Here is a 21,841-nt window from a genome sequence, read left to right as displayed (position 1 = left end):
GCCCACCAGCTTGTAGATGACCATCAAATGTTTGAGCAATAAGTTTCAGTTTTCTTATTCCCAAGAGGAGCAGAAATTGCGCAGCCCTCCCTCCAGAGAATCCAGGTATATGCTCAAACAGTGATGAATAAACAAATGAACACTAATGAATAAATGAAAGATTGAGTGAAATCTCTCTGATACCCACACCAGGAAGAAGGAAACAAATAACTCTGGAGGAGCCGCCTTGCAGGAAGAAGTGGAGACTGTCTCCCTGGCTGTGGTCTCCAGTGTCCAGGTCAGCAAAGGGCTAGGAACTGGCTTAGTTGGAGTTAGAAAAACTTAGGAGGGTAGGGGGTGCTGGGGAGAACGTGATGGCTGGAGGGAAAGCCAGTGTGAAGGGCAGGGAAGAGGAATGGAATTACTCTGTCCTCATCCTCAGCCCTTCCCTGCCATTTCCCTCGGGAAGATAGCCCCTGACTCCTGGCCCAACATGCTGCCAACTTTTAAAATGAAAGTAGCAGGATCCAAAGCGGCCACACCAGGAGGTCACTCCAGAATGGGGGTTACCAGCAAAGCACCCCACATGTCCCTCCTCCTTTCTGCACAGCACCCCTCGGCCCTGCACTTCCTGCTGCCGCCCCCTTGTCCTGACATGGGACTCCCTCCACTCCCTCCCAGCTCCCACATCTTACCCTGAAAGACCAAGGTAGGGGCGTCCCAGCCCACGCCCTCCGGTCCTTGCGTTCCAGGCTTCCTGGGCCAAGGGGTTGCCCGCTGCCCTGAAGATCCCGCTCTGCCAGGCGCTCCTCCGTCCCTCCCCAAACAAAAATCCTCCAGACAGGTTCCAAAGCTGCCCAGCCCAGGAGGAGGGAGGCTGAGGAAATCCCCTCCCAGCTGGGCTGGGCCGGCCTGCTTGGCAGTCTTGCTCCTGGGCTGGCCCTGGATGAATGAGTCCTCCTCTTCGCCTGCTTGGGTCTTAGCCAGGGAGCCGGTGGCAGCCTCTGCTCTTTCTCCAGGACACTGAGCTCCATTCCTCCTCCAAGTCCTGCCCTCCTGCTTCATGCCTGGGTCCCCTGCTCTCCACTCTCAGCTCTCTGACGCCTCAACCGGGTGGTCTCTATCACTCTGCATTTGGTTATGCTCCAGTCTGAAGCCAGGCCTGTACTGGGCACCAGGGTGGATGACTTGATGATCCTCAGCAGAGATTTAGTCCACAGAAGAATTGGTGACACCATGGCCCCTGGTGAAATAGCTTTGCCAGCTCTGATTATTCATTCAAAGCATTTTGAGAATAACTGGCCTTGTGTGAGGCCCTGAGGATGAAGAGGTAGATTAACGGGGTCCCTGACCTCCTACTCTACTAGGAAGACAAAGAATGAAGCTTTAAGTAGACGCTGCTCAAGATTCAGGCAGAAGGTGGCCAGGCATGGTGGCTCACGCCTGTAATCCCAGCACTTTGGGAGGTTGAGGTGGGTGGATCACCTGAAGTCGGGAGTTCGAGACCAGCCTGATCAACATGGAGAAACCTCATCTCTACTAAAAATACAAAATTAGCTGGGCATGGTGGTGCATGCCAGTAATCCCAGCCACTCGGGAGGCTGAGGCAGGAGAATCGCTTGAACCCGGGAGGCGGAGGTTGCAGTGAGCCAAGATCACGCCATTGCACTCCAGCCTGGGCAACAGCAGCGAAACTCGGTCTCAAAAAAAAAAAAAAAAAAAAAAAAAAAATTCAGGCAGAAGGGACCAGGGAGGAATCCCCCTGTGTGGAAGTGTTCTGGAAAAGCTCCTAGATGACATGACATACAAGATGGGTTTTGAAAAGGTGAACAGGGGTTTTCCAGAATTGTGAGCGGGGAGCACACAGAAGGGGAGCACAGGCTGACAGAAAAGGCCATGGGAAGGGACGGAATTCAGCAGGAACTACTCAAAGTTCAGAATTGTGAGCAGGGAGTGTCAGATCATGAAGGGCCTTGTGTGCCTTGGTAAACAGTTTGGACTGTGTCCTATAGGTTCTGGGGAGTCATAGAAAGATTGTTTGTTTGTTTGTTTGTTTGTTCGTTTGTTTGTTGCAATACAGGGTCTCTCTGGGAGGCAGAGGCTGCAGTGAGCCGAGATTGCGCCACTGCACTCTAGCCTTGGCAACAGAGTGAGACTCCATCTCAAAAAAAAAGAAAAAAGAAAAAATGGGATCTCTCTCAGTTACCCAGGCTAGAGTGCAGTGGTGCAGTCATAGCTTGAAGCAGCCTTGAACTCCTGGACTCAAGTGATCCTCCCACTTCAGCTGCCTGTGTAGCTGGGACTACAGGCACCCACCACCATGGTCAGCCAGTTTTTAAATTTTTTGTAGAGATGGAATTTCACTCTGTTGCCCAGGGTGATCACGAACTCCTGGCCTCAAGAGATCCTCCCGCCTTGACCTCCCAGAGCACTGGGATTACAGGTGGTACACCACACCCTGCTAGCTCACAGATAGGCCTTAAACAAGGGACACAAACTATCAGACTGCATTTAAAATAGATCACTGGAGCCAGGTGTGGTGGCTCACACCTGTAATCCCAGCACTTTGGGAGGTCAAGGCTGGAGGATTGCTTAAGCCCAGGAGTTTGAGACCAGCCTGAGCAACATAGTGGCACCTGTCTCTACAAAACAAATTTTTTTTAATTATCCAGGCAATGGTAGTGTGCACATGTAGTCCCAGCTATACTCCAGAGGCCGAAGTGAGAGGACAGCTTGAGCCCAAGAGGTTGAGGCTGCAATGAGCTATGATCACACCACAGCACTCTAGCCTGGATGACAGAGTGAGACCCTGTCTTAAAAAAAAAAAAATTCACTGAGAACTGCAATGTAAAGAAGGGTTTGAAGGAGGCAAGACTAGAGGCAAGAAAACCAGTCAGGGTTGCATGAGTCAGGGCAAGTGATAATGTAGTCCTTATCAAGGCATTGGCTAGGGAGTGGGGGTGGGAGTGAGAGAAAGAGATTCAAGAGATGCTAAGGGAGTACAATTGATGGGACTTAAAGAGTAAGGGAGGAATCTAGGATGACTCTAAGATTTCCAACTGGAATAACTAACTAGGTTGATAGTGGTGACCACAAACAAGATTGAGAAATCAGGAAGAATGGCCAGGTGCGGTGGCTCATGCCTGTAATCCCAATACTTTGGGAGGCCGAGATGGGTGGATCACTTGAGGTTAGGAGTTTGAGACCAGCCTGGCCAACATGGTGAAACCCTGTCTCTACTAAAAATACAAAAATTAGCTGGGCATGGTGGCGAATGCTTGTAATCCCAGCTACTCAGGAGGCTGAGACAGGAGAATCACTTGAATCCAGGAGGCGGAGGTTGCAGTGAGCAGAGATCACGTCACTGCAGACTAGCCTGGGCGACAGAGTGAGACTCTGTCTCAAAAGAAAAAGAGTTGGGTGAGGTGGCTCACGTCTGTAATCCCAGCACTTTGGGAGGCCAAGGCGGGCGGATCACGATGTCAGGAGATCAACACCATCCTGGCTAACACGGTGAAACCCAGTCTTTACTAAAAATACAAAAATTTAGCCAGGCATGTTGGCACGTGCCTGTAGTCCCAACTACTCGGGGGGCTGAGGCACTAGAATTGCTTGAACCTGGAAGGCGGAGGTTGCATTGAGCTGAGATGGCACCACTACATTACAGCCTGGGCGTCAGAGCAAGACTCCGTCTCAAAAAAAAAAAAAAAAAAATTCAGGATCAGGAAGAAAAGCAATTTGGGGGGAAATGAATTCTGTTCTGGACCTGTTGAGTCAGAGGCACCTGCAGAGATGTTCAAGGAGTAGTTGCTCCAGGGATAGACAGGAGTTATGTATCAGTCAGGGTACCAGCAGGAAGGAGAAGGCATCTTCAGCTAGATTTGAAGATCTGGGAAGGGTAAAGGAAGTCATTAAGAGATGTTGAATATCCAGGGATGAATGACAGTGGGAAGCCTTAGGCCTGAAGGGACAAGGAGAAGATGTAACATTCACTGAATCCAGTGGGAGCTGGAGCTGTGGAGAAGGGCCCCTGGCAGAGCCGCAGTTGTGGAGAAGGCAGCCCCCACTGGAGCAGAATGGAAACAGAGGAAGGAATATCCCAATTACTTTAGTCTCCGGCTTCCTATTCCTGATTCCTCTCATTAGCTAAACTCAACCAGAAGCCAGAGGCCAAGGTGCCCCAAGGCACAGAACAAGGCAGAGAATGGATGGGGGGGTTGGGGGAGGAGTCAGCAAACAGCTGGAAAAAAGAGATTTAGGAGTTGCACAGAAATGACAACTCAAGCCATGGGAGTGGGTGAGGTCACTCAGGGAGAGAAATTAGAGAGAAAGAAGAGGACCTAAGACAAGACTTGAGGGAATGCTGTAGGGGCAGAAAGGGTGAGCTCTTCCCTCCCCATTATAAAGGGTCACAGAGAAAAGCATAACAGAGTCATTACTGCACACCTGTGCAAGGGAGTCATACAAGATATTAACTCAAAGGAGGGCCAGAGGGTTGAGGCTTAAATATTCTCTTCACTGGGGAAAAGATGGATGGAGGGCTGGTTGTTGGAGTCAATTATTTTCAGGATAAATGAATAAGCCCAAAGAACAATGGCCTGGGACCAAGTTTCTCCAGGCTCTGAGGGAGGTGGCCACACAGAGTGATGGGAGAGTGAAAGAAGAAAGCAAGAAAAGGTTATCTTATTCTGCAGATGAAAATATATCAGGTCAGCTGGGCGCGGTGGCTCACACCTATAATTCCAGCAATTTGGGAGGCCAAGGCGGGCGGATTGCCTGAGCTCAAGAGTTCGAGACCAGCCTGGGCAACATGGCGAAATTCCATCTCTACTAAAAATACAAAAAAAGTTAGCAGGGCTTGGTGGCACACACCTGTAGTCCCAGCTACTCGGGAGGCTGAGGCACAAGAATCGCTTGAACCTGGGAGGCTGAGGTTGCAGTGAGCTGAGATCGTACCACTGCACTCCAGCCTGGGTGGCAGAGTGGGACTCTGTCTCAAAAAAAAAAAAAAAGAAAGAAAGAAAAAGAAAGGTCATCTCAGAAAGAATAGATGGCAGCCTGTGGCTGAGTTAGTCTTTCCTGGATCTGGAGAAAGGAAGTGGGGCTCAGCGAAAGCCTGTCTGTGTATTTCACAAATGTGGCTTTTCCTCTACAGATATAAATCTCCTCCACAAAAAAGCAGCTTTTCAGGGCTATTCCTGTCTGCAGGCCCTCTGAATAGCCATATCAAAACAAGTCAAAGAAGTATATTTTGGGGTGAAATATTTTTGGTTTCTTTTCACACCAGCAAGGGCCATGCAGAGTATAGAGCAAGGGAAAATAAGAGGAAAGGCCAGAACTGAGAGCCAAGCACACTGTCCACCACAGGGACAGAGCAGGGAGAAAGGACTCAGATGGCACAAAAGCAACCAAGCACTGGAAGGGACAGAGTAGTAGAAGGAGGAAACTGGGAGATGCCTGGGGCACTCATGTCGGGCACTGAGGCTTTCTGTAGGGAGCTTATACCTACATATGCATAAGGAAGTTACACCTCATCCACATTTTCTAACTAAAGTAGGTGGCAAGGTTACCTGCTACGAATTAAGAGGAGAGAGACTGGGTGGAAGATTGAAGGAAATTGACAACTGCTTAAAAAAAAACAGCTGAGAGGAGAGAAAAGTGACCAAAGCAAGGTAGAAGCTCACAGAGGGATGCCAAGAATCACATCAAAATGGCACAGATCAACAAGCAGGCAAGAATGAGGGACCCTCAAGGAGTGAGAAACTGGGGAAACCAGGTCCTGTCCTGAGTGATATGTTAGTAAGATCAATGCGGCATGGGTGAGAGCCAGGCGAATGCCGCCAGCAATCATTTAGCACCCAGGACTGGAGACAGCTTTCACGTAAGATGAAAAATGTTAACTGGGCGCGGTGGCTCACGCCTGTAATCCCAGCACTTTAGGAGGCCGAGGGGGGTGGATCACGAGGTCAAGAGATCGAGACAAGCCTGGCCAACATGGTGAAATCCCACCTCTACTAAAAATACAAAAAAATTAGCTGGGCGTGGTGGCACGTACCTGTAGTCCCAGCTACTCAGGAGGCTGAGGCAGAAGAATCGCTTGAACCCGGGAGGTGGAGGTTGCAGTGAGCCAAGATCACGCCACTGCACTCCAACCTGGGCGACAGAGCGAGACTCCGTCTCAAAAAAAAAAAAAAAAAAAGATGAAAAATGTCTACAGAATAAAGGTCCTGCTCAGCTGTGGAAGTGCAAAGAGTATCAGGAGGCAGTGCTTGGTCGCAGAACTGTACCAGGGTTGTGGTTGGGCCACCTCCACTCTAACATCTAGTTATCCCTGGCTGTCAAAGACACTACTGACTGTTCCAGCCCTCCAGCCAGCCTCCCTTGTTGTGATTTGATGCTCAACAAGCTGCTTTCTATGCTGTGTGATTTCAGAGAGAAAAGGTGTCTGCCCACACCCGGTGTACTCACAAGTTAGGGAGCTCTCAGAAAACAAAGCCTTGTGATCTATTCAGAAATAGGAAAATAAAAAAGAAAACAAACCCTATATTTTATTTATCTCGGTGTCTCCAGCACCCAGAACAGGGATTAGCATTGAGCTTGGTTCAAAAAGGTGTTTGCAAAACGTATCTGGAGGAGGCTGATATGCCCTTAAATATTTGTAAATGAATAAATTTTCATTTAAAAGCCAGGCGCGGTGGCTCATGCCTGTAATCCCAGCACTTTGGGAGGCCAAAGCAGGCAGATCACCCGAGGTCAGGAGTTCGAGACCAGCCTGACCAACATGGTGAAACCCTGTCTTTACGAAAAATACAAAAAAATTAGCCAGGCATGGTGGTGCATGCCTGTAATCCCAGCTACTTGGGAGGCTGAGGTAGGAGAATTGCTTGAACCCGGGAGGCAGAGGTTTTGGTTAGCTGAGATCACACCATTGCACTCCAGCCTGGGCAACGAGAGCGAAACTCCATCTCAAAAATAAATAAATAAAAATAAATAAATTTTCATTTAGAATTTGTACACGAGTTTCATGTAAATTTCATTAATGTGAATCAGTATCCACAAATTGTATCAGTTCTGAGATATTGACAAGTTCACATTTCTTTTCTTTTTTTTTTTTTTTTTTTTTCTGTGAGACGGAGTCTCACTCTGTAGCCCAGGCTGGGGTTCAGTGGCCCAATCTCGGCTCACCGTAACCTCCACCTCCCAGGTTCAAGTGATTCTCCTGCCTCAGCCTCCCGAGTAACTGGGATTACAGGCACCCACCACCACGCCTGGCTAATTTTTGTATTTTTAGTAGAGATGAGGTTTCACTATGTTGGCCAGGCTGGTCTCGAACTCCTGACCTCAGGTGATTCACCTGCCTTGGCCTCCCAAAGTGCTGGGATTTGAGCCACCATGGCCAGCCACAAATTCACATTTCTAAGCCTGCAAAATTCGGAGCTTGACCCTGAACTGTGGTGAATTCATCAAGATCATGACCCTCTGGGGCCAGAGAACCAGTCTTCTTCCTTTTCTTTTCCTTTTTTTTTTTTTTTTTTTTTTTGAGACGGAATCTCACTCTGTCACCCAGGCTGGAGTGCAGTAGCATGATCTCGGCTCACTGCAACCTCCACCTCCCAGGTTCAAGCAATTCTCCAGCCTCAGCCTCCCGAGTAGCTGGGATTACAGGCACATGCCACCACGCCCAGCTAATTTTTGTATTTTTTAGTAGAGACGGGGTTTTGTCATGTTGGCCAGGCTGATCTCCAACTCCTGACCTCAGGTGATCTGCCCACTTTGGCCTCCCAGAGTGCTGAGATTACAGGCGTGAGCCACCGCACACAGCCCAGTCCTTTGCAATGCTACCCCACCCAGCACCATCCCTGTCCATCCAACCAACATCATGGCTTTTCTCATTTAAAATTTCCATTTGAAAATTCTGTAGATGGTTGTTTGGCTTTCCCCCACCCCTCCAGCAGCTCTTGGCTGCTCAGGCAAAGAACAGGAGAGTGGTAGGATTGACTTAGGTTTGGGTGCTACAGAAAGACAAGGATCAGGTACATTTCCAGCTCATCACAACCCCCTCTCTTGGAAAGCTTTCCCTACCCCATATCATCCCTCAGGACTTTAGCTGCCATATATGCATTCAATGACCAGCATTGGTCACAGTGATTGGACCAAAGCAGGACATTTGACCCAGGTTAGGCCAATTAGTTTCCCTTTCCTAAAAATTTGCAACTGGGGCAGAAAAACCCTACTCTGTCTCTTCTTTTTGGTAAACTAAAAGTAGTAAACCTGGGAACTCCATAGAGTTCTGAAACTGCTTTTGCAAAAATTATAACAGTGAGAAAATTATGACAGTGAAAGAGAACTGACCTAAACAATTCCATCTTGCCTTTAACCTCCAAACTGCTCTTGGTCATTCCTGGACATGGGCCAAACTAACTTTGGGAGAAATGTATAGTTTAAATGTTAACAGCTCTTGCCAAAACTAAAATGAAAGGCCGCCAGGTTAGGAGGATGAGAGGGCCTGAATTCCACTAAGATATAGGCTTCCTTAAAGGATTACTAGCCATTGTTACAGAGGTCCCAAGATTTACAACTTCCCCAATTACTCTTGTAAATAACGTCACTATTGTAGAACCTAGGATTGGCCTTTTAAGATGCTTTTCAGACTTTCGTATTTCTGACCAGAAGATGATTCCAGCAGGATCAGACCCTCTGTGGCCTCCACCTGGAAGCGAATTCGGCACAAGAAGACCGGTTTCCACACAGTTGTGATTGCATCCCCAAACAATCAGCAGCACCCATTCCCTAGCCCCCTGCCTGCCAAATTATCCTTGAAAAACTCTAGCCTATGAATTTTCAGGGAGATTGATTTGAGTAATAATAAAACTCCAGACTTCCATTTAGTCAGCTCTATGTGTATTAAACTCTTTCCCTATTGCAATTCCCGTCTTTTATTTTATTTATTTCTTCAGCCACCACACCTGGCCAAAGATAGGGCCTTTAAAGAAGTAATTAGGCTGGGCGCAGTGGCTCATGCCTGTAATCCTGGCACTTTCAGAGGCCGAGGCGGGCAGATTGCCTCAGCTCAGGAGTTCGAGACCAGCCTGGACAACATGGTGAAACCCTGTCTCTACTAAAATACAAAAAAAAAATTAGCCGGGCATGGTGGCATGCGCCTGTGGTCCCAGCTACTCAGGAGGCTGAGGCAGGAGAGTTGCTTGAACCCGGGAGGCGGAGGTTGCAGTGAGCCAAAATTGTGCCACTGCACTCCAGCCTGGCGACACAGTGAGACTCCGTCAGAAAGAAAGACAGAAGGGAACGGAAGGGGAGGGGAGGGGAGGGGAGGGGAGGGAAAAAGAAATTAAGGTTAAATAAAGTCATAAGGGTGGGGGACTAGGACTGGTGTCCTTGTAAGAAGAAGAGACGGCCAGGCACCGTGGCTCACGCCTGTAATCCCAACACATTGGGAGGCCAAGGCAAGCAGATCACCTGATGTCAGGAGTTGGAGACCAGTCTGGTCAACATGGTGAAACCATCTCTACTAAAAATACAAAAATTAGCCGGTCGTGGTTGTGGGCACCTGTAATCCTAGCTACTCGGGAGGCTGAGGCAGGAGTATTGCCTGAACCTGGGAGGCAGTGAGCCAAGATCATGCCATTGCACTCCAGCCTGGGTGACAGAGAGAGACTCCATCTCAAAAAATATATAAATGAAAAATACAAAAATAAGCTGCTCTTGGTGGCACACCTGTAATCCCATCTACTCGGGAGGCTGAGGCAAGAGAATCGCTTGAACCCAGGAGGCAGAGGTTGCAGTGAGCCAAGATCGCACCACTGCACTCCAGCCTGGGTGACAAAGTAAGACACTGTTTCAAAAAAAAAGAAGGAAAGGAGGGAAGGAGGATAAAAGACGCTGCCAGGTTGCTTTCCAAAAGAGCTTTAAAAATTTGCCTTTACATCAGCAATATGAGAGGTTCCTTTTTCTCCACAGCCCCTCCAGTGATAGGTACTACAGATCTTCTTAATATCTGCAGGTCTACCCAAATGTCCATCAATCAGCAAGTGGATAAGGAAACTGTGGTATATATAGATATAGATATGATGGAATACTACTCAGCAATAAAAAGGAATGAATTAATGGCATTCACAGCGACCTGGAGGAGACTGGAGACTATTATTCTAAGTGAAGTAATTCAGGAATGGAAAACCAAACGTCATATGTTCTCACATATAAGTGGGAGCTAAGCTATGAGGATGCAAAAGCATAAGAATGACACAGTGGACTTTAGGGACTCAAGGGGAAAGGCTGGGAACTGGGTGAGGGATAAAAGACTACAAATTGTGTGCAGTGTTTACTGCTCAGGTAATGGGTGCACCAAAATCTCACAATCACCACTAAAGAACTTATTCATGTAACCAAACATTTGTTCCTCATTAACCTATGTAAGTAAAACATTTTAAAAAATCTGGCCAGGCGTGGTGGCTCACACCTGTAACCCCAGCACTTTAGGAGGCCAAGGCAGGTGGATCACGAGGTTGGGAGATCGAGACCATCCTGGCTAACACGGTGAAACCCCGTCTCTACTAAAAATACAAAAAAAAATTAGCCAGGAGTGGTGGCGGGTGGCTGTAGTCCCAGCTACTCCGGAGGCTGAGGCAGCAGAATGGTGTGAACCCGGGAGGTGGAGCTTTCAGTGAGCTGAGATGGCGCCACTGCACTCCAGCCTGGGTGACAGAGCGAGACTCCGTCTCAAAAAAAAAAAAATCTGCATGTCTGATGGGTGTAAAGTAGAATCACATTGAAGTTTTCTTGGTTTTGTGGGGTTTTTGTTGTTGTTGTTGTTGTTTTAGAATTGAGATCTTGCTCTATCACCCAGGCTGAAGGGCGATATACCACCATGGATCACTGCAGACTCAATCTCCTGGGCTCAAGTGATTCTCCTGAGTAGCTGGGACTAAACGCTTATGGCACCATGCCTGGCTAATTTTTTAAAAAAATTTTAAGATCACTTGAGGCCAGGAGCTCGAGACCAGCCTAGCCAACATTGTGAAATGCCATCTTTACCAAAAACATAAAAATTAGCTAGACAGGCCGGGCACTGTGGCTCATGCCTGTAATCCCAGCACTTTGGGAGGCCGAGGTGGGTGAATCATGAGATCAGGAGCTCAAGACCAGCCTGGCCAACATGGTGAAACCCTGTCTGTACTAAAAATACAAACATTAGCTGGGCGTGGTGGTATGTGCCTATAATCCCAGCTACTTAGGAGGCTGAGGCAGGAGAACCGCTTGAACCCAGGAGGCAGAGGTTGCAGTGAGCTGAGATCGCGCCACTGCACTCCTGCCTGGGCGACAGAGCAAGACTCCATCTCAAAAAAAAAAAAATTTAGCCAGGCATGGTGGCACACGCCTGTAATCCCAGCTACTTGGGATGCTGAGGCAGGAGAATCGCTTGAACCTGGGAGGTAGAGTCTGCAATGAGCTGAGATAGCAGCAAGGCACTCCAGCCTGGGCAACGGAGTAAGATTCTGTCTCAAAAATATAAATAAATAAATAATTGTTTTGTTTTTGAGATGGGGTCTCACTTTGTTGCCCAGGCTGGTCTCAAACTCCTGACTTCAAGGAATCCCCCCCACTGGGCCTCTCAATGTGCTGGGATTACAGGCGTGAGCCACTGCGCCTTGCCTCAGTGAATTTTAATTTACATTTCTCTGACTAATGTGAGAGTTTGAACACCTCCTCAAATGGTTGCAAGCCATTACAAGTTTTCACAATTTTATGTTTATACCTGCCTTTGATTTACAACTTGATTTTTCAAATTTGTGTAAGGCTAGTGAAGTGAAGCGGTGGGAGTGGAGAAGGACAAGTAAATCTATAACTGGTTGTGATCAATTAGTTGTGAACACCACTTCACTCACACCAGCCTCAATTTGATACAATGTTTTATTCTGTTTGTTCTAAGTGGGGAGCAGAGATTATTATCCCTGAGTGATAAGACTGATGGGGTACTAGGGAATTATTCTGCACTGGGAAGATTTTACTCCATGGGTCATTTCTCTTAGTTCAAGTAGTCCAAGTATATTCCACAAATTCTAGTCTCATTAGCTAATCTTTGAAAGCAAGTTTCTTGTTTGAGTAACTATAGAAAATGCTGTATATCATAACCCTGCCTTATAAAATCACAGCACATGTCAGCGTCATGAAGCCTCTAACCTTCTAAGAAGTCCTTCAACAAACAAGTCTGTTCAATGTTGCTTCACCTAGCACTTCCCAAACTTGTCTGACTTCTTTTTTTTTTTTTTTTTTTTTGAGACAGAGTCTCGCTCTGTCGCCCAGGCTGGAGTGCAGTGGCGCGATCTCGGCTCACTGCAAGCTCCGCCTCGCAGTCTCACGCCATTCTCCTGCCTCAGCCTCCCGAGTAGCCTGGGATTACAGGCTCCCGCCACCACGCCCGGCTAATTTTTTTTGTATTTTTAGTAGAGACGGGTTTCACCGTGTTAGCCAGGATGGTCTCAATCTCCTGACCTCAGGTGATCCGCCCGCCTTGGCCTCCCAAAGTGCTGGGATTACAGGCATGAGCTACCACGCCCGGCCAACTTCTTTCTTGCACACTTGCTGTAATGCCTGGTGACTGGTTCATCCCACAAAATTAGGAATGCCTTCTCACAATAGCTTTGGAAACTAAATAGGATATTTCTTGCCAAATTTACTTTAAAAATAAATGTACTGTTGTTTAAGAAAATCATACCAGGCCGGTGCGTTGGCTCACAGCTGTAATCCTAGCACTTTGGGAGGCCGAGGTGGGCAGATCACCAGGTCAGGAGTTCAAGACCAGCCTGGCCAACATAGTGAAACCCTATCTCTACTGAAAATACAAAAAATTAGCTGGACCTGGTGGCGGGCGCCTGTAATCCCAGCTACTCAGGAGGCTGAGGCAGGAGAATCGCTTGAACGCAGGAGGCGGAAGTTGCAGTGAGCCAAAATCGCGCCATTGCACTCCAGCCCAGGCGACAGTGCGAGACTCTGTCTCAAAAAAAAAAAAGAGACTGGGCGCAGTAGCTCACTCCTGTAATCTGAGCACTTTTGGAGGCCAAGGCAGGTGGATCACCTTAGGTCAGGAATTCCAGACCAGCCTGGCCAACATGGTGAAATCCCATCTCTACTAAAAATACAAAAAATTAGCCGGCATGGTGGCAGGCATCTGTAATCCCAGCTACTCAGGAGGGTGAGGCAGGAGAATTGCTTGAACCCGGGAGGCAGAGGTTGCAGTGAGCCGAGATTGCACCACTACACTCTCCAGCCTGGGTGACAGAGTGAGACGCTTGTCTCAAAAATAAATAAATAAATACATACATACATACATAAAAATTTTTTAAAATAAAAAATAAAAAATAAATCTTACCAGTTAAATTTGGAAAAGGCAGTTTTGTTACAATTATATAGACCATATTACAGTTAGCCTTTCCCTGTTACCATTATTACTATTATTATTATCATTATTATTATTATTTGAGATGGGGTCTCGCTCTGTTGCCCAGGCTGGAGTGCAGTGGTGCAATCTCAGCTCACTGCAACCTTCGCCTCCCAGGTTCAAGCGATTCTCCCATCTCAGCCTCCCAAGTAGCTGGGATTACAGGCATCTGCCACCACACCTGGCCAATTTTTGTATTTTTAGTAGAGACAAAGTTTCACCATGTTGGCCAGGCTGGTCTTGAATTCCTGACCTCAGGTGATCCGCCTGCCTACTAAAAATACAAAAATTAGCCAGGTGTGGTGGCACACACCTGTAATTCCAGCTACTCAGGAGCCTGAGGCAGGAGAATTGCTTGAACCAGGGAGGTGGAGGTTGCAGTGAGAGATCGCACCACTTCACTCCAGCCTGGGAGACAGAGCGAGACTGTCTCAAAAAAAAAAAAAGAAAAAAAGACTGAGATACAACAAGGTCTCTTAAATGTTCTTGGCAATCTACTATTGTCTAAGAATTTTTATTTTTTTGTACTGACGGGGGTCTTGCTTTGTTGCCCAGGCTGGTCTCAAACTCCTGGCCTCAAGAGATCCTTATGCCTCAGCCTCAGAAACCACCTTTGCAAAATTATGACTCAGATAGTGAAAGAGATCTAACTTAACTGATTCCATCTTGCTTCTAACCTCCAAGCTGTCCTTGTTCATTCCTGGGCATAGGCTGAACTAACTTTGAGATAAACTTAGTTTATAGTTTAAACAAAGGTGGTAACAGCCCTTTCCCGAAGCAGACCTCCTTCTTGCCTGGGCACTACATTGCCTTTGTAGGATTAATATTAGCCACAAGATTAGAAATGATAGTTTAGGAGTCATGCAGCTGGAAGCTACAAGATTCTGACCTTCCCTAAACTGCTCCTAAGATCAGTGCTTGAGATATTTTGCAGACCCCACAATTGATGGATCAGCTGGCACCACCCAGATCAATAAACTGGCTCATCTGATCTTGTGGCCCCCACCCAGGAACTGACTCAGCATAAGAAAAGAGCTTCAACTCCCTGTGATTTCATCTCTGACCAATTAGCACTCCTAGCTCACTGGCTTCCCCCTACCTGCAAAGATATCCTTGAAAACTCTGCTCCCTGAGTGCTAGGGGAGATTGATTTGAATAATAAAACTCCAGTCTCCCTCACAGCTGGCTCTGCGTGAACTACTCTTTCTCTGTGGCAATACCCCTGTCTTAATGAGTTGGCTCTGTCTAGGCAGCAGGCAAGGTGAACCCCTTGGGCAGTTACATCTCCCAAAGTGCTGAGATTACAGGCATAAGCCATGGCACGTGGCCTCTAAGAATTTGTTGAAGCTCTGTCTTTTTTTGTTGTTGTTAATAACATTTTTATTTAATAAGAGGAGTCTTGCTCTGTTGGCTGGGCTGGTCTTGAACTCCTGGCCTCAAGCAATCTTCCCAAAGTGCTAGGATTACAGGTATAAGCCACCACACCTACCCTGAAACTCTGCCTTGATTATATCTTGAAAGGAGACACTGCCCTTATCTTCTATCAACAGATTGTTCAAAAATTAAATGATTTCTATTCTATATTTGGGCAAGTGTAAACTGTTTTTCAAGCTTGTGTTTGAAGAAGCAAAAAAAAAAAAAAAAAACTCCACTGGCCGGTAGTGGTGGCTTACGCCTCTAATCCCAGCACTTTGGGGGGATCACCTTAGGTGGAGAGTTAGAGACCAGCCTGACCAACATGGAGAAACCCCGTCTCTACTAAAAATACAAAATTAGTCAGGCATGGTGGCACATGCCTGTAATCCCAGCTACTCGGGAGGCTGAGGCAGAAGAATCGCTTGAACCCGAGAGGCGGAGGTTGCAGTGAGCTGAGATCGCACCATTGCACTCCAGCCTGGGCAACAAGAGTGAAACTCCGTCTCAAAAACAAAACAAAACAAAAAACTCTACTAGAGTCATTGCATGCAAGTTACATGCAAAATAGAACACAAAAGAAGTTCCAGTAATCCCAGCACTTTGGGAGGCTGAGGCAGGAGAACTGCCTGAGCCTAGTTCAAGACCAGTCTGGGCAACATAGCGAGAACCTGTCTGTATAAAAAATAATAAATAAATAAATAAATAAATAAATAAATAAATAAAACTTGTCAGCATCTTAGTGTCCTCAAATAAATTAAGCCTAATAATCTAATAATTTTTTTTTGCATGAGACTCTGGGCTTGTGTGTTTTTATATGTCAAGTTCAATTGCAATTATTTTATTTTATTTATTTTTTGAGGTAAAGTCTTGCTCTGCCACCCAAGCTGGAGTGCAGTGGTACAATCACGGCTCACTGCAGCCTTGACCTCCCAGGTTCAAAGTGATCCTCCCACCTCAGCCTCCTGGGTAGCTGGAACCTCATGTGCACTCCACCACACACCTGGCTATTTTTTTTTTTTTTTTTTTTTTTTTTTTTGTAGAGACAGGGCCTCCCTGCGTTACCCTGGTCTAGAACTCCTGGGCTCAAGCAATCCTCCTGCCTTGGCCTCCCCAAGTGCTAGGATTACAGGCATGAGCCACCATGCCTGGTCTTGTTTTATTTTTCATTTACTGTAAAGACAGGGTTGTTTTTTGTTTTTTGGTTTTTTTTTTTTTGAGACGGAGTCTCGCTCTGTCACCCAGGCTGGAGTGCAGTGGCGCAATCCTGGCTCACTGCAAGCTCCACCTCCCGCGTTGACGCCATTCTCCTGCCTCAGCCTTTCAAGTAGCGCCACCGCGCCCGGCTAATTTTTTTTTGTATTTTTTTTAGTAGAGACGGGGTTTCGCCGTGTTAGCCAGGATGGTCTTGATCTCCTGACCTCGTGATCCACCCACCTCTGCCTCCCAAAGTGCTGGGTTTACAGGCATGAGCCACCGCACCCGGCTTAAGACAGGGTCTCACTATGTTGCCTACGCTGGACTCGAATTCCTGGACTCAAGGGATCCTCCTGCTCATCCTCCTGATTACCTGTGACTACAAGCATGTGTCCCCACAGCCAGCTAAATTGCAATGATTTTTGTTAACTGTGAATTCCATATTCTCTGAAGAAGAAATTGATAATTATTGTTCATTTGTTTAAACATTTTAATTAAAGAACTAAGGAACATTGAGCTGCAGAACATTCCTATTGTTCTGCCTGATGTACTCTCATTCTTGCCCACCTATTCACTTTAATTCCCTAGATATTCTCTCACCTGAATGAACTTGAAATTTAATCTATCTCACCTTCAAAAAGAGAAGCTGTTTTTCCAAACCATAGATCTGTTTGTTTGATATTTTTTCCACCTAAAGGTCATTTAGGTTCCTCCTTAACAATAGCAAGCACTAGGCCAGGCGCAGTGGCTCACGCACGTAATCCCAATATTTTGGGAGGCTGAGGCAGGCAGATCACCTGAGGTCAGGAGTTCGAGACCAGCCTGGCCAACATGGTGAAACCCTGTCTCTACAAAAATACAAAAATTAGCCGGGCATAATGTAATCCCAGCTACTCAGAAGGCTGAGGCAGGAGAATCGCTTGAACCCAATAGGTAGATATTGCAGTGAGCTGAGATCGTGCCATTGCACTCCAGCCTGGGCGACAGCGCCAGACTCTGTCTAAAAAAAAACAAACAAACACAACAGCAAGGACTCACACAGTATATACTTTGTGGCAGTGGCTGTACCAAGTGTTTTACATGTATATTAATTTATGAATCCTAACATATAGAGAGATTAAGTAATTCTAGCTAATGGGTGCACAGTTTGGCTTTGAACTCAGGTAATCTGGTACCAGATTCTGCCTCTCCTCTCTGTCACCCACGCTGGAGTGCAGTAGCATGATCTCAGCTCACTGCAACCTCCACCTCCTGGGCTCCAGGGATCTTCCCGCATAGCCTCACGAGTAGCTGGGACTACAGGTGCGTGCCACCACGTGGCTTTTTGTGTGTGTGTGTGTGACGGAGTCTCGCTCTGTTGCCCAGGCTGGAGTGCAGTGGCACTGATCTTGGCTCACTGCAAGCTCCACCTCCCAAGTTCATGCCGTTCTCCTGCCTCAGCCTCCTGAGTAACTGGGACTACAGGCACCCGCCACCACGCCCGGCTAATTTTTTTTTTTTTTTTTTTTTTTTGTATTTTTAGTAGAGACGAGTTTTCACAGTGTTAGCAAGGATGGTCTCGATCTCCTGACCTCGTGATCCGCCAGCCTCAGCCTCCCAAAGTACCGGGATTACAGACGTGGGCCACCGCGCCCAGCCAATTTTTGTATTTTTTTTTAGAGACTGGATTTCGCCATGTCACCCAGGCTAGGTACAGCTTTCTTTTTTTTTCCCCCCCAAAATGGAGTCTTACTCTGTCGCCCAGAGGTGGAGTGCAATGGCACAATCTCAGCTCCCTGCAACCTCCACCTCACGGGTTCAAGAGATTCTTGTGCCTCAGCCTCCTGAATAGCTGGAATTACAGGCACCCGCCACCAGGCCCATCTAACTTTTGTATTTTTAGTAGAGATGGGGTTTCGCCATGTTGAGCAGGCTGGTCTCAAACTCCTGACCTCAGGTGATATGCCTGCCTCAGCCTCCCAAAGTGCTGGGATTACAAGCTTGAGCCACTGAGCCTGGCCTGGTTCTCTTCTTATAAAGACACCAGTCAAGTCTGTGCACATTGGCTCATGCTTGTAATCCCAGCACTTTGGGAGGCCGAGGCAGGCGGATCACCTGAAGTCAGGGGTTCGAGACCAGCCTGACCAGCAGAGTGAAACCCAGTCTCTACTAAAAATACAAAAATTAGCTGGGTGTGGTGGCAGGCGCCTGTAATCCCAGCTACTCGGGAGGCTGAGGCAGGAGAATCATTTGAACCCAGGAGGCAGAGGTTTCAGTGAGCCAAAATATCATGCCACTGCACTCCAGCCTGGGTGACAAAGCTAGACTCAGTCTCAGAAAAAAAAAAAAAAAAGACACCAGTCATATTGAGCTATGGCCCACCCTAATGAACTCACTTTGCCTTAATTACCCCCTTAAATGCCATACGTTCAAATGTAGTCACATTCTGAGACACTAAGGGTTAGGATTTCAACACACAAATTTTGGAGGGACATATTAAGCCCATGAAAAGATTATCCTCTTCTTCCTCTATGGTTGTACATATGATACGTGCTATTGTTTAAATATGTTCCCCAAAGAACATGTGTTGAAAACTTAATCTCAGGCCTGGGTGCGGTGGCTCATGCCTGTAATCCCAGCACTTTGTGAGGCCGACGCAGGCAGATCACAAGGTCAGGAGATTGAGACCATCCTGGCTAACACGGTGAAACCCCGTCTCTACTAAAAATACAAAAAATTAGCCTGGTGTGGTGGTGGGCTCCTGTAGTCCCAGCTACTCGGGAGGCTGAGGCAGGAGAATGGCATGAACCCGGGAGGTGGAGCTTACAGTGAGCCAAGATTGCGCCACTGCACTCCAGCCTGGGCGACAGAGTGAGACTCCGTCTCAGAAAAAAAAAAAAAAAAAAAGAAAAGAAAACTTAATCTCTAGTGCAATAGTTTTGGAAAATGGGACCTAATAGAAGATGTTTATGTCATGAACGCTCCACCCTCATGAATGGATTAATGCCAGTTATGAAGGGACTTTTTTTTTGTCTGTGTGGCTCTTTTCAGTTTATTACATGAAGGAGTTACACTAGTCCAATCTAAGAGCAGACCCCAAATAGTTACTTCATACACATTGTGAGGTTTTTAAACCTGTGACAAAGACAGAAGGGAAATTCTACTCATTGCAAGAAAATCCTCACTTAAGCTTCAGTGAGCTACAAACACTTAGAACCCATGAACCTTCAGCTGATTGTCCTTGGCCAGTGCGATCTCTGCAAGGAACTGGCATAGGTTCTTGCACGGGTCAGTCTGTAGCTTAATTAGTTCTCCATATTCTGGATGCTCAATTGCAGTACCAGGCAAATTTCTTCTTGAATGCCTTCACTAGTTTCTTTTTTTTTTTTTTTTTTTGAGACAGAGTCTTGCTCTGTCACCCAGGCTGGAGTGCAATGACATGATATCTCAGCTCACTGCAACTTCCGTCTCCCAGGTTCAAGCGATTCTCCTGCCTCAGCCTCCCAAGTAGCTAGGACTACAGGCATGAACCACCACAACCAGCCAGTTTTTGTATTTTTAGTAAAGACGGGGTTTCAGCATGTTGGCCAGGCTGGTCTTGAACTCCTGACCTCATGTGATCTGCCCATCTAGGCCTCCCAAAGTGCTGGGATTACAGGCATGAGCCACTGCGCCTGTCATAGTTTCTTTTTATGGTAGTCATCAGCAATTCCTTGGACAGTAGTAATGGTCTTCCTGCCATTTCTTTATTAAATTCTTATATGGATATAATCCTCAGTGTCAGCAGGAAGGAGGTTATCGCCCTTAGTTGCATCCAGCAAAGAGGTCAAAAGAGTAGAAGTTCTGAATAGCAAACATACTATACAATTCCTTTTTCTCAGCAGAAACTGCCTACAGAGGTAGCAGTGGAAGAAGTGGGGAGAAGTGGGCAAAGGTGGGGTATGGAGCATGAGGAAGCAAGGGGGCTCAAAGGGAAAGTTGCTGAGTCCTCAGCGGTAGCTCACGGACTGGGGTCATGAAAAGACTTGAGGTTTTGAGTTCAATTTTCTTGTTGTCCCAGACTCTTGCCCTTCCACATTCCACCATGAATGACTCAGCAAGAAGGCCTTCAACACACACCAGCACCTTGATATTGGACTTATCTGCCTCCAGAACTGTGAAAAATACATTTCTTTTCTTTGAAACTACCCAGTCAGTGGTGTTCTGTTATAGCAACACAAAATGGACTAAGAGTATGTTGCTAGTAAATATATCATTTTAGCCATGGGTTTTAAGATCTGGAGCTGACTGGAAATATTGGACATCCCCTAGAGATTCTGTACTCAGAGCTGGATGCAGTAACTAGAGGTAATTTTCGATGTGAATGTGCTTGAAGTTGTATGCAGTATAATCCTAACATCAGAGCAAGACCCTATCTCAAAAAAAAACAACAACAAAAAAAGGATATTATGTAGCTTATAAAATAAATGGGTGGGCTGAAGAACCACATTCTGAGCTACATAATGAGAAAGAGCCAAAACCAAATTGCAGAACTGGTCTGATGACAAGACACCACTGCCATGATTGAAGAGCTCCAGATATGCCGCTTGTGCCAATGATACCGTGACCATCAGATACTGGACTGATCACTACCCCACAGTCACTGCTTTTCCAGGAAGCGATCCTCCTGAAGCCAACTTTTCCAGCAAGCTTTGAGGCAGATGTGGCTGACTGGCAGAGCCCAGTCCACATGCCAGTGCTCTAGCTGCAAGGCAGGTGGAAAAAGTGTACCTAGCACTTTCAGCTTCTGTAGGGGATGGTAAGCCCTGTATCTCTGACTCATCGCCTGATGAAATTCCCTAAATGAACGAAAGAGGGTGGCCGGGCGCCGTGGCTCACGCCTGTAATCCCAACACTTTGGGAGGCCGAGGCGGGCGGACCACGAGGTCAGGAGATCGAGACCATCCTGGCTAACACAGTGAAACCCCGTCTCTACTGAAAATACAAAAAAATTAGCCAGGCGTGGTGGCGGGCTCCTGAAGTCCCAGCTACTCCGGAGGCTGAGGCAGGAGAATGGCGTGAACCCGGGAGGCGGAGCTTGCAGTGAGCCTAGATCGCGCCACACCGCACTCCAGCCTGGACGACAGAGCGAGACTCCATCTCAAAAAAAAAAAAAAAAGAAAGGGTTAGAGTGCTATGGACCCAGCATACATGTCGTGTCCCTACACCCATAACCGTCAAGACGACCCCTGTAAGGGACATTAACTTTGGATTAGTGCCAGTGTATCTCACAAAGCCTACTGCAAACAAGTTTTACACATTTTAACAATCTATACTTAGTCGGGGTTATTGAATGAAGGTTGGTTTAAGATAGGCATAAGTTCTCACCAAGAAAACTGTTGCCTCTGCCACATCGGAAAACTGGGAAATTAGTAAGCTATTGTTCCAACTGTTGGCTCCAGGAACACATTAACTTAGCCAGGATCTGGGCAACAAGAAGCCACTGCCAGAGCTTTGGGTACCAGAGCTGTGACTTACTGAATCCTCCCATGCGACTTCATTTTATCCCCCACTTTAACTCAGTTCCAGATCAAGCCCCTTAGGCCTGTATCTGATTGGGAAACTTAAAACACATCCAGAGACTAAGTTTAAAGGAAGTCTAAGATCCAGGCGGTGGCTTATACCTGTAATCCCAGCACTTTGGGAGCCCAAGTTGGGGGGATCACCTGAGGTCAGGAGTTCAAGATGAACCTGACCAACATCGCAAGACCTCTACTGAAATACAAAAATCTCTACTAAAAATACAAAAATTAGCCAGGCTTAGTGCCTGGCACCTGTAAT

At 46.9% G+C, this 21,841-nt stretch overlaps 1 pseudogene; it reads right to left on the bottom strand.

The window, feature by feature from the left end:
- Window positions 1–19,172: 19,172 nt before the first annotated feature.
- On the bottom strand, window positions 19,173–19,879 carry LOC107973899 (eukaryotic translation initiation factor 1-like; annotated as a pseudogene).
- Window positions 19,880–21,841: the final 1,962 nt, after the last annotated feature.

The sequence above is a fragment of the Pan troglodytes genome, chromosome 1, assembly GCF_028858775.2.
Source record: "Pan troglodytes isolate AG18354 chromosome 1, NHGRI_mPanTro3-v2.0_pri, whole genome shotgun sequence".
Lineage (NCBI taxonomy): Eukaryota > Metazoa > Chordata > Mammalia > Primates > Hominidae > Pan > Pan troglodytes.
The sequence above is the reverse complement of the archived record's forward strand: the minus strand, read 5'-3'. Positions and strand labels throughout refer to the sequence as shown.